Genomic DNA, 12,512 nt, shown 5'->3' with positions numbered 1-12,512 from the left:
TAGCACCAGAAAGTAAAGTGCTCAAAAAAAAAAAAAACACTCCAAAATGTTGGGGGTTTGTCAAAGGGACACAGGAGCCAACTGAAAGAGCTCCCAATGACCAAAGCTGGAACAATTTGAGCCATAAAATAAAGTAGTATCCGGATTATAAACTAAAATACAAAATAAATATCTATGAATTCATACTGATATAGAAAAATTATTGAATAAATAAATGGAGGAGAAGAGACAAATCTCTGCATGCAGAAGAATTCCAGGTAACTTATGAAGATACTCCACCCTCAAGGAGCAGGAGCATAGCTCCCCACATTTTAAGTGTAAGTTACAATAATAACTTTACAGTGAAGAAACCTAACAAACACTACCCCAGGCAGATGATCAAGGTCAACATTAACAGTGATGATAAATCAAGTTGATAGAATGTAGCCTTGATATGATGTGATGAAAATGGTACTTTACATAACCCCATTCTAATCATGGGGAAGACATCAGACAAATTCCAATAGAGGGGCATCCTACAAACTACTTGATAGTCCTCAAAACTGTTAAGGTCATCAAAAACAAGACAAGTCTGAGAAACTGTCACAGCCAAGAGGAGCCTAAGGAGACATGATGACTAAATGTAATGTGGAATCCTGGGATAGAAAAAAAATTAGTACAACTAAGAAATCTGAAAAAAAACAAAAACAAAAACATGGACTTTAGTTAATAATAATGTATCAATATTGGCTCATTAATTGTAACAAATGTACCATGTTACCAGTGTAAGATGTTAATAGGAGAAAATCGATGTGGTGCATATGGGAACTGTCTGTACTATCTTCTCAATTTTTCTGTAAATCTAAAACTGTTCCAAAAAAATAAAGTCTGTTAAAAAATGTAGTCACTGAGACTGGAAGACATGGCCCCCAGACTCTCTGTTAGCCTAGAACGGAAACCATTCCCAAAGGCAGCTCTTCAGACAAAGATTAGACTGGACTATGGGACATAAAATGATACTCGTGAAGAGAGTGCCTCTTAGCTCAAGTAGATACATGAGACTAAATGGGCAGCTCCTGTTTGGAAGCGAGATGAGAAAGCAGAAAGGGACAGGAGCTGGTTGAATGGACACAAGAAATCCGGGGTGGAAAGGAGGAGTGTGCTGTCACATTATAGGGAGAGCAGCTAGGGTCACATAGCAATGTGTGTATGTATTTTTGTATGAGAAACTGACTTGAACTGTAAACTTTCACTTAAAGCACAAAAAAAAAAAAATATGTCAGTAGTCATAGGAGGCAGTGAGTTTATGTTAGTGGGGAAGGAACAACTCAGAAAAGGAGGGTGAAAATGGTTGCACAACTCGAAGAATGTAATCAACGTCATTGAATTGTACATGTAGAAACTGTTGAACTGATGTACATTTTACTGTGTATATTCTCAACAACAAAAATAAAATAAATTATTTTTTAAAAATGCTGTAAGTTATTCAAAATGAAAGCATATCATTTACACGTTGCACCGTACATTCTATATAGTAGAAATAGTTTTAGAAGACCGACGTGTTAATCTTAAAAAAATTTATGCTATGGACAGGTTTAATTCTACTTAACCAAAATGAAATAGGCAACTGACTTAATTAATGTAAAGTATAGTAAGCACTGGATATTGTGTGGATTTTTAAACTTAATTAGGAAAAAATTTTAAATTAAATCTGATACTAAATGTTTGCTTCTTTCAATTTTTTTAATTTAACCAAATTTCCAAGAGCATTCAGAAGCTATAATACTTTCTAATGAAATATTTAATATGGAAGAGAGGTGAATTTAGCTTTTTTTTTGGTTTTTTCTGTTTGTTTGTTTACTACATAAGTAGGTTACCCCAGAGTTGATCTATAATGAAGTTTAAAGATCTCTTCGAAGTTTTATAAAACTATATTCTAAAATTAGACTCTCTAAGCCTTATAATTTTCTAGCACCTTTTATCTGTGCATTCAAGCATTTTACAAAGATCTTCTGGTACATTTATAATAACATCTCCTTAATGGGAGAAGCAGATGAGTCAAATGACTTACACCAGATTCTCAATGAGTCAGACGTGCAGCTGTTCCATTGAGTCATTACCTGTCAGTCCTAAAGTAATTGCCAGAAGAATTATTTAAACATAAACCTCTGAAATCATAGTAAGGAAAGAAAATAACATAGCCATGTTTCCACTAATTTTCAATAGTGGGTTGTTTGACAGCAAATTTTAAGGGATTCAAATACTAAAGATACTGCTAAAATGAAATGCAAATATACAATTCTCACTTTTGTAAAATAAAATACTTATATCTGGAGAATTCTGGGAAGATGGTGGCATAAACAAACCATTGTTCTGACCGTCCCCCACAAATGCAGCAAAGAAACAATGCTCGGCTTTGAGGGACTCTGAATCGGGGAGCAGAGGAAAGCAGCAAGGAACTGCAGATAGGCAAGAATCAACATACCAACAATGAGTTGCATATAGTAGGAAAATTGCTTCTCCCACCATCCCTGCCCCTCTCCCAGCCACGCAGTCTGCCAGCTCCTGTGAACTGGGGTAATGGCCCCAGGAAAAGAACCTGTTTCTCTAACCACCACAGCCCCTACCTGTACAAAGACATAGGACCCCAAGCTTCTGCCCTAAAATCAGCAGGCAGACCTCCCTGGGGGTCTGTTTGGAGTGTGCCAGCATCTTCCCTACCCAGACACTGTCCATTGCAAACCTACTGCAGATTGCTACAGAAGGCCCAGGTGGTAGAGACTGCTCTCATAGTCAACACTCTACCTGCATCCCTGTGTACCCATAGCTCGAGCCTCTGAAACCAACAGGACAGACCTCCCAGGGAGCTGGTACTGCTCTGTCTGCTCCCCTTTCCAGTCAGTGCTGAGGACTGCTGACTGAGGCTGCTGTGTGCTAAGAAGCAGGCAACTTTAGTGGAGGCTACACCCACAGCCAACATACTACAGGGAGGGCTCTGATAGCAACAAGGCAGACTTGCCTGTGGTGTCCATTTGGAGTGTGCCAGCACCTCCCTCACCCGGACACAATCACCAGCAAGCCTGCTGTGAATTGCTACAGAAGGGACCTCCAGTGGAGTCTGCTCCCATTGTCAGCACTCTACTTGCCTGCTTGCTCAACTCATAGCTCTGGCCTCTGAAACCAACAGGACAAAACTCCCTGGGGATCAAGCAGGGTTAGTCTGACTCCACTTCCAGTTGGTACTGAGGACTGATAACTGAGGCTTCTCTGTGTTAGGAAGCAGGACTCTTTGAGTGGATGCTGCACTCACAGACAACAATCTACCAGGGGACTCTGATAGCAACAAGGCAGACCTCCATGGGTATCTGACCAGAGCAAGACACCCCTTCCCCGACCTGGTAACTATTGGTTGCTTATCTGTTGCATACTGCTACAGAAGGCCCCCCACAGTGAAGTCTGCTCCCATAGTCAGCACTCTACCTGCTTCCCTATGCACCCCATAGCTCAGGCCTCTGAAACCAAAAGGACAGAATGCCCTGGGGATCAGTTTAGGTCTGTCTGCTCCCCCTTACAGTCAGCACTGAGGACTGCTGACTGAGGCTGCTGTGTGCTAGGAAGCAGGCATCTTGAGTGGAGACTACACACAGAACCAACATACTATGGGGCAGGCTTTGATAGACCTCCTGGGGGTCTGTTCGGAGTGTGACCGTACCTCCTCTAACTGGTAACTGTCAGCTGCTGTACTGATACGAACGCCTACAGAATGTTCCCTATGGTGGAGTCAGGAGGTGGGTCAACTAAGTAGAGACTGCTCCCTCAACCACCACAGGGCCACTGGCGCTCTGAAACAAACCAAACAGATCTCTCGGAGGTCCTTCTGGGGAATGCTAGCAGCCCCTCCTCCAGAAATGAAGGAAAGTCTGCCTGTGCTTCCCCTGAATGCCAGCTCAGATATAAGCAGCCCCCACAGAGCAGGAAAGGATACCTCAGGCAAAACTGGAGGGCAGCACTCAGCTCTGAAAGGGGCTCGCTGGGAGTGAGTTTTCTGACTAGAAATGTGATTCCAGAAACAAAGAAGGGAGTAATAACCAGAGAGAGGGGACTGCACCCCTGCTGCACAGATTGATTACTATATGATATTTCTCCTGAATGATGGTATCCACTGGTGGACAGACTGAACACAGTGTGTTTTCTGGTGTGCTTGCAATACATTGAAAGTTGAAAAACGAGATCTAGAACTTCCGAATTCCAATTAAACCAGGGAGGGAGACGGGTCTGTCACAGAGAGGCTGTCTTAGTTATATAGGGCTGCTATAACAGAAATACCACAAGTGGATGGCTTTAACAAACAGAAATTTTTTCTCCCACAGTCTAGTAGGCTAGAAGTCTGAATTCAGGGTGTCAGCTCTAGGGGAAGCCTTTCTCTGTCACCTCTGGAGGAAGGTCCTTGTCATCAATCTTCACCAGGTCTAGGAGCTTCTCAGTGCAGGGACTCCAGGTCCAAAGTACACACTCTGCTCCTGGCACTACTTTCTTGGTGGTATGAGGTCCTCCTGTCTCTCTCTTCTTATCTTTTTTATATCTCAAAAGAGATTGACTCAAGATACAACCTAATCTTGTAGATTGAGTCCTGCCTCATTAACATAACTGCCTCTAATCCTACCTCATTAACATCATAGAGGTAGGATTTACAACACACAGGAAAATCACATCAGTTGACAAAATGTGGACAATCACACAATACTGGAAATCATGGTGTGATGGTTAAGATTGTGTGTCAACTTGGCTGGGCCATGTTTTGGCAGTCATATAATGTTGTGATCACTTCCCTGTTGAGATTTGATACGTGATCACCCCCATGATGGGATCTGCTGTGAGTAGCCAATCAGTTGAAATGGATTTTCCTTGGGCATGTGGCCTGCATTGAATATAAGTGGACATTTTGGCAAGGCTTGGGGGCTTTTTGCTCATGCTGGACCCTACAGCTGGCTCCTGTTCATCTGACCTCCAGTTCTTGGGACTCGAGCTAGCAGCTTACCTGCGGTCTTGCTTGCCAATCTTGGAATTCATCGATCTTTACAGCCTGTGAGCAAGAGTCCTGCTCTCTGGCCTGCCAGTCTTGGGCTCGCCAGCCCCAGTGGCTACATGAATCAGGAGAAACCTCTATCCTGACCCACGAACTTGGGACATTCCAGCCTCTACAACCATGTGAGCCATTTCCGTGATATAAATCTCTCTCTATATATATGCATATATATATATGCACTTTACTGGTTTTGCTTCTCTGGAGAACCCAGCCTAAGACATATGGCCTAGCCAAGTTGACACACAATTTGAGGGGACACAATTCAATCCATAACAGAGGGAAAGGGAATGATAAGCAAAGGCTGAAGGCTCTGCCCACCTAAGAATTTCTTGCAAAAAGTAGTGCTGGCTAAAACACCAAATACTGGGGAAAACTGAGAAAGTTAACACCCTTGAAAATTTCAGTGCCCCAACAAAAAAATCACAAGACACACAAGGAAAAGAGAAACAATGGCCCATCCAAATAAACAGGACAAAGGGAGGGAAAGCACAGCTAGAAATGACAAAATAATGAAAAAAAAAGGAAGAATATAATAACATTAAACATAACTAAGGAACTAAGGGAAAACATAGACAAAGAACTAAAAGAAATAAGGAAAACATTTTAAGAACAAAATCAGCATCTAAAAAAGAGATATTACAGCTAGAAGTACAATAACTGAAATGAGAAACACAATAGGAGGACATACCAACAGATTTATTCAGGCAAAAGAAAGAATCAGTGAATTAGAGGATAGGATAGTTAAAATTACAGATGCTGAAGAACATCAAGAATAGAGGCTCAAGAATGCTGAGCACAATTTAATGGAATTACAGGACAACAAAAAGAGATGCATCATGGGGATTCCATAAGGAGATGAGAGAGAGAAAGGGACAGAAAGAATACTTGAAGAAATCATGACAGAAAATTTCCCCAATCTAATGACGGGCATGAATTTACAAATCCAAGAAGCTCAACGAACCCTAAATAGGATAAACCCAAAGATATCTACTCCAAGACACATTGTAGTTAGGTGCTCAAAAATTAAAAATTTATGTTAATGAGGGAGGAACAACTCAGAAAAGGAGAATAAGAATGGTTGCACAACTCAAAGAATGTAATCAGTGTCACTAAATTGTACCTGTAGAAACTGTTGAATTGGTGTATGTTTTGCTGTGTATATTCTCAACAATAACAACAAATTAAATAAAATTCAGAAAAAAATAGTCCTAAAAGTAGTGAAAGACAAACAGTCACATACAAAGGATCCTCAATAAGATTAAGTCCTGATTTTTCCTCAGAAACATTGGAGGCCAGAACACAATGGAATGACATATTTAAAGTGCTTAAAAAAAAAAAATGTCAACCAAGAATTCTATACCCAGAAAAACTATTCTTCAAGAATGAGGGTGAAATTAAAACATTCCCAGACAAACAGAAGCTCATAGAGTTCATGTCTACCAGATCAGCCCTACAAAAAATACTAATGAGAGTTCTGTAGATGGAAGGGAAAAGACACTAGAAAGTAATTCAAAGCTATTCATGAAAAGAAAGATGCCCAATAAAGGGAAATGCATAGACAAGTATAAGGCCTAGTAATAAGTCATTCATGTTTGATAATTCTAAATGTTTTGTCCTTCATTATTTTTAATAACAAATATATAAAAGACAAGGATAAAATTATGTTATAGGGCACATGAAATATAAAGATGTAATTAGTGATAACAACAACAAAAGGGAGGGAAGAGGAACGGTATAGATATAGAGGTTTTGTATGTTACTGAAGTTAAGTTGGTATCAGCCTAGAATGTTATAAATACAATGTTAAATATAATATTCATGGTAGCCACTAAGAAAATATATTAAAAAAAAACAACAACAAAGGAAAGGATATGGGAACCAAAAAAGCTCACTACAATAAACCAGCAAAACTCAAAAGCAAGCAATACTAAAGAACAAAGAAGGCTTAAGACACATAAAAAACAAGTAACAAAATAGCAGAATTGTCACTTCTTATCAGTAATTACAGTGAATGTAAATAAACTAAATGTTCCAATCAAAAGGCAGAGTGGCAGAATGGATAAAAAAAATATGAGCCAGTTATATACTGTTTACAAGAGACATAACATAAACACCAGGACACAAATAGGTTGAAAGTGAAAGAATGGAAAAAATATTCCATACAAATAATAACCAAAATAGAGTGGAATTGGCAATCTTAATATCAAAGTAGACTTTAAGACAAAATCTGTCAGAAGAGATAAAGATGGACATAATATAGTGATAAAAGCATCAGTTAATCCAGAAGATATAACAATCATAAATATATGCACTCAACATTGGGGCACCTAAATATATAAAGCAAACACTGATAGAATTGAAGGGAGTAATAGATAGTACAACATTAATAGTTGGAGACTTCGATATACCACTTTCAATATTGGACAGAACATCTAGAAAGAAGATCAACAAAGAAACAGAGGATCTGAGAACTATAAACCAACTAGACTTAGACATATATAGAACACTCCACCAGACAGCTCAATGTACATTCTGCTGCAGTGCGCGTAGGTCTTTCTTCAGGATAGACCACATTTTATGTCACAAAGCAGTCTTGTTAAATTTAAAAAAATTGAAATCATACAAAGTATTTTCTCTGACCACAAGGGACTGAAGCTGGAAATCAATAACAAATGAACACACACACATAAAACCTGGAAGATAAACAAACATATAGAAAAAAAACAACACACTATTAAACTACCAATGGGTCAAGGAAGAAATTAAAAATCAAAAATTTCTTGGAGTCAAATGAAAATGAAAGCAGAACATACCAAAACTTATGGAATGCAGCAAAGGCAGTACTCAGAGGGAAACTTATAGACATAAATGCCTATATATAAAAAAAAATCTCAAATTAACAGCCTAACTTGACAACCCCAGGAGCTAGAAAGAGAATTCTGAGTAAACTAAGTCTAAACCTACCAGAAGAAAGGAAATAAAAAAGATCAAAGTGGAAATAAAAAAGATCAAAGTAGAAATAAATAAAATCAAAAATATAGAAAGAACCAGTAAAACAAGAAGTTGGTTCTTTGAAAAGATCAATAAAATTGGGAAACCTTTAGGAAGACTGACAATGGAAAGAAGAGAAAAGATGCAAATAACCAAAATAAAAAGTGAAAGAGGGGACATTACAAATGACCTGATAGCAATAAAGAGAATTATGACAGAATATTATAAACAACTGTATGACAATAAACTGGATAACCTAGATAAAATGGAGAAATTCTTAGAAGTGCACAACCTACCCAAACTGACCCAAAAGGAAATAGAAAGTCTCAGCAGACCCATTACAAGTGAAGAGATCAAATCAGTGATCAAAAACCTCCCAACAACAAAAAAAGTACTGGACCAGAAGGCTTTACTGGGGAATTCTTCAAAAGATTTAGAGAAGAATTGATACAAATACTGATTAAACTCTTCCAAAAGATAGAGAAGGAAGGAATACTCCTTAATTAATTCTATGAAGCAAACGTAACCCTGATCCCCAAACCAGACAAAGACACCACAAGAAAAGAAAACTACAGGACAATATCTCTCATGAATATAAATGCAGAACTCTCCAACAAAATACTAGCAAACAGAATCCAACAGCATATTAAATGAGTCATACACCATGACCAAGTGGGTTTTATTCAGGGATGCAGGGATGGTTCAACATAAGAAAATCAATCAACATAATATATTGCATCAATAGAACAAAAGTAAAGAACCACATAATCATTTCTATGGATACAGAAAAAGCATTTGATACTATCCAACACCCTTTCTTGATGAAAACTCTAAAGATTGGAATAGAAGGAAATTCCTCAGTATGATTCAGGGCATATATGAAAAGCCAATATTATACCCTATGCAGAAAGACTGAGGGCTTTCCCCTTGAAATTGGAAACAAGACAAGTGTGCCCACCCTCACCATTTCTATACAATGTTGTATTAGACATCCTAGCCAGAGCATTAAGACAAGAAAAATAAATAAAAATTATCCAGATTGGAAAAGAAGAAGTAAAATTATCTCTATTATTAGCTGATATTATCTTATATATAGAAAAATCCCAGAGTTCACAAGAAAACTTCTAAAGCTAATAGAGGAAATTAGCAAAGTTGGAGGGCACAAGGTCAACAAATAAAAATCAGTTTGGTTTCTATACACCAGCAGTGACAAATCTGAAAGGGAAATAAGAGAAGTAATTCCATTTACAGTAGCATCTAAGAGAATAAAATACCTAGGAATAAATCTAACCAGGGATATGAAGGCCTTATACAATGAAAACAATAAAACACTGCTGAAAGAGAATAAAGAAGACTTAAATAAATGGAAAGATGCTCCATATTCATGAATTGGAAGACTTAATATTGTTAATATGTCAGTACTGCCCAAAGCAATCTATAGATTCAACACAATCCTAATTAAAATTCCCACAACCTTCTTTACAGAAATGGAAAAATCAATCCTCAACTTCATATGGAATGGCAAGAGGCCCTGAATAGCTAACGCAATGTTGAAAGAGAAGAACAAAGTAGGACTCACAAGTCCTGATTTTAAAACATACTATACAAATACCCATGGTGGACAGGTTTCAGCTGAGCTTCCAGAATAAGACAGACTAGGGAGAAGGTCTACTTCTGAAAAGAATTAGCCAGTGAAAACCTTATGAATAGCAGCAGAACATTGTCTGATACAGTGCGGAAGATGAGCCCCCCCAGGTTGGAAGGCACTCAAAATACAACTAGGGAAGAGCTGCCTCTTCAAAGTAGAGTCAACCTTAATGACGTGGATGGAGCCAAGCTTTCCAGACTTTCATTTGCTGTTGTGGTATGACCCAAAATGAGAAGAAACAGCTGCAAACATCCATTAATAATTGGAACGTGGACTGTACGAAGTATGATTCTAGGAAAATTGGACCATCAAAAATGAAATGGAATGCATAAACATTGATATCCGAGGCATTAGTGAGCTGAAATGGACTGGTATTGGCCATTTTGAATCAGACAATCATATGGTTTACTATACCGGGAATGACAACTTGAAGAGGAATAGCATTGCATTCATAGTCAAAAAGAACATTTCAAAATCTATCCTAAAGTAGAAGGCTATCAGTGATAGGATAATACCCATACTCCTGCAAGGAAGGCCAGTTAATACAATTGTTATTCAAATTTATGCACCAACCACTAAGGCCAAAGATGAAGAAACTGAAGATTTTTAACAGTTTCTGCAGTCTGAAATTGATCGAACATGCAATCAGGATGCATTGATAATTTCTGGTGAGTGGAATGCGAAAGTTGGAAACGAAGAAGAATCAGTAGTTCGAAAATATGGCCTTGTTGATAGAAACGATGCCGGAGATCGCATGATAGAATTTGGCAAGACCAACAACTTCTTCATTGCAAATACCTTTTTTCACCAACATAAATGGCGACTATACACATAGACTTCACCAGATGGAATACACAAGAATCAAATCGACTACATCTATGGAAAGAGACGGTGGAAAAGCTCAATATCGTCAGTCAGAACAAGGCCAGTGGCTGACTGTGGAACAGACCATCAATTGCTCATATGCAAGTTCAAGTTGAAACTGAAGAAAATTAGAACAAGTCCACGAGAGCCAAAGTATGACCTTGAGTATATTCCACCTGAATTTAGAGACCATCTCAAGAATAGATTTGATGCGATGAACGCTAATGACCAAAGACCAGACGAGTTGTGGAATGACATCAAGGACATCATACATGAAGAAAGCAAGAGGTCATTAAAACAACAAGAAAGAAAGAAAAGACCAAAACGGATGTCAAAAGAGACTCTGCAACTTACTCTTGAATGATGAGTAGCTAAAGCAAAAGGAAAAAAATGATGAAGTAAAAGAACTGACCAGAGAATTTCAACAGGTGGCTCGAGAAGACACAGTAAAGTATTAAAATTACATGTGCAAAGAGCTGGAGATAGAAAACCAAAAGGGAAGAACACGCTTGGCATTTCTCAAGCTGAAAGAACTGAAGAAAAAATTCAAGCCTTGATTTGCAATAGTGAAGGATTTTATGGGGAACCTATTAAACTACGCAGGAAGCATCAAAAGAGGATGGAAGGAATACACAGAGTCATTACACCAAAAAGAATTGGTGGATACTCAACCGTTTCAAGAAGTAGCATATGATTAGGAACCGATGGTACTGAAGGAAGAAGTCCAAGCTGCACTGAAGGCATTGGTGAAAAACAAGGCTTCAGGAATTGATGAAATATCAATTGAGATGTTTCAACAAATGGACGTAGCACTGGAAGTGCTCACTGGTCTATGCCAAGAAATTTGGAAGACAGCTACCTGACCAACTGACTGCAAGAGATCCATATTTATGCCTAGTCCCAAGAAAGGTGATCCAACCAAATGCAGAAATTATCGAACAATATCGTTAATATCACATGCAAGTAAAATTTTTCTGAAGATCATTCAAAAGCGGCTGCAGCAGTATCATCAACAGGGAACTGCCAGAAATTCAGGCTGGATTCAGAAGAGGACATGGAACCAGGGATTTCATTGCTGATGTCAGATGAATCCTGGCTGAAAACAGAATACCAGAAAGATGTTTACCTGTGTTTTATCGACTATGCTAAGGCATTCGACTGTGTGGATCATAACAAATTATGGATAACATTGCAAAGAATGGGAATTCCGGAACACTTAATTGTGCTCATGAGGAAACTGTACATAGATCAAGAGGCAGTTGTTCAAACAGAACAAGGGTATACTGTATGGTTTAATGTCAGGAAAGGTGTGCGTCTAAGTTGTATCATTTCACTGTACCTATTCAGTCTGTATGCTGAGCAAATAATCCAAGAAGGTGGACTATATGAAGAAGAACAGGGCATCAGAATTGCGGGAAGACTCATTAACAACCTGCGATATGCAGATGATACAAACTTGCTTGCTGAAAGTGAAGAGGACTTGAAGCCCTTACTGATGAAGCTCAATGACCACAGCCTTCAGTATGGATTACACCTCAACATAAAGGAAACAAAAATCCTCACAACTGGACCAATAAGCAACATCAAGATAAATGAAGAAAAGATTGAAGTTGACAAGAATTTCATTTTACTTGGAATCACAATCAACACCCATGGAAGCAGCCGTCAAAAAATCAAAAGACACATTGCATTGGGCAAATCTGCTGCAAAAGACCTCTATAAAGTGTTGAAAAGCAAAGATGTCACTTTGAGGACTAAGGTGTGCCTGACCCAAGCCTTGGTGTTTTCAGTCACCTCATATTCATGCAAAAGCTGACCAATTAATAAGGAAGACTGAAGAAGAATTGATGCCTTTGAATTGTGGTGTTGGTGAAGAATATTGAATATACCATGGACTGCCAAATCTGTCTTGGAAGAAGTACAACCAGAATGCTCCTTAGAAGC

This window comes from Trichechus manatus, unplaced genomic scaffold, assembly GCF_000243295.1.
Source record: "Trichechus manatus latirostris isolate Lorelei unplaced genomic scaffold, TriManLat1.0 scaffold00047, whole genome shotgun sequence".
NCBI lineage: Eukaryota > Metazoa > Chordata > Mammalia > Sirenia > Trichechidae > Trichechus > Trichechus manatus.
Note: the sequence above shows the minus strand (reverse complement) of the source record.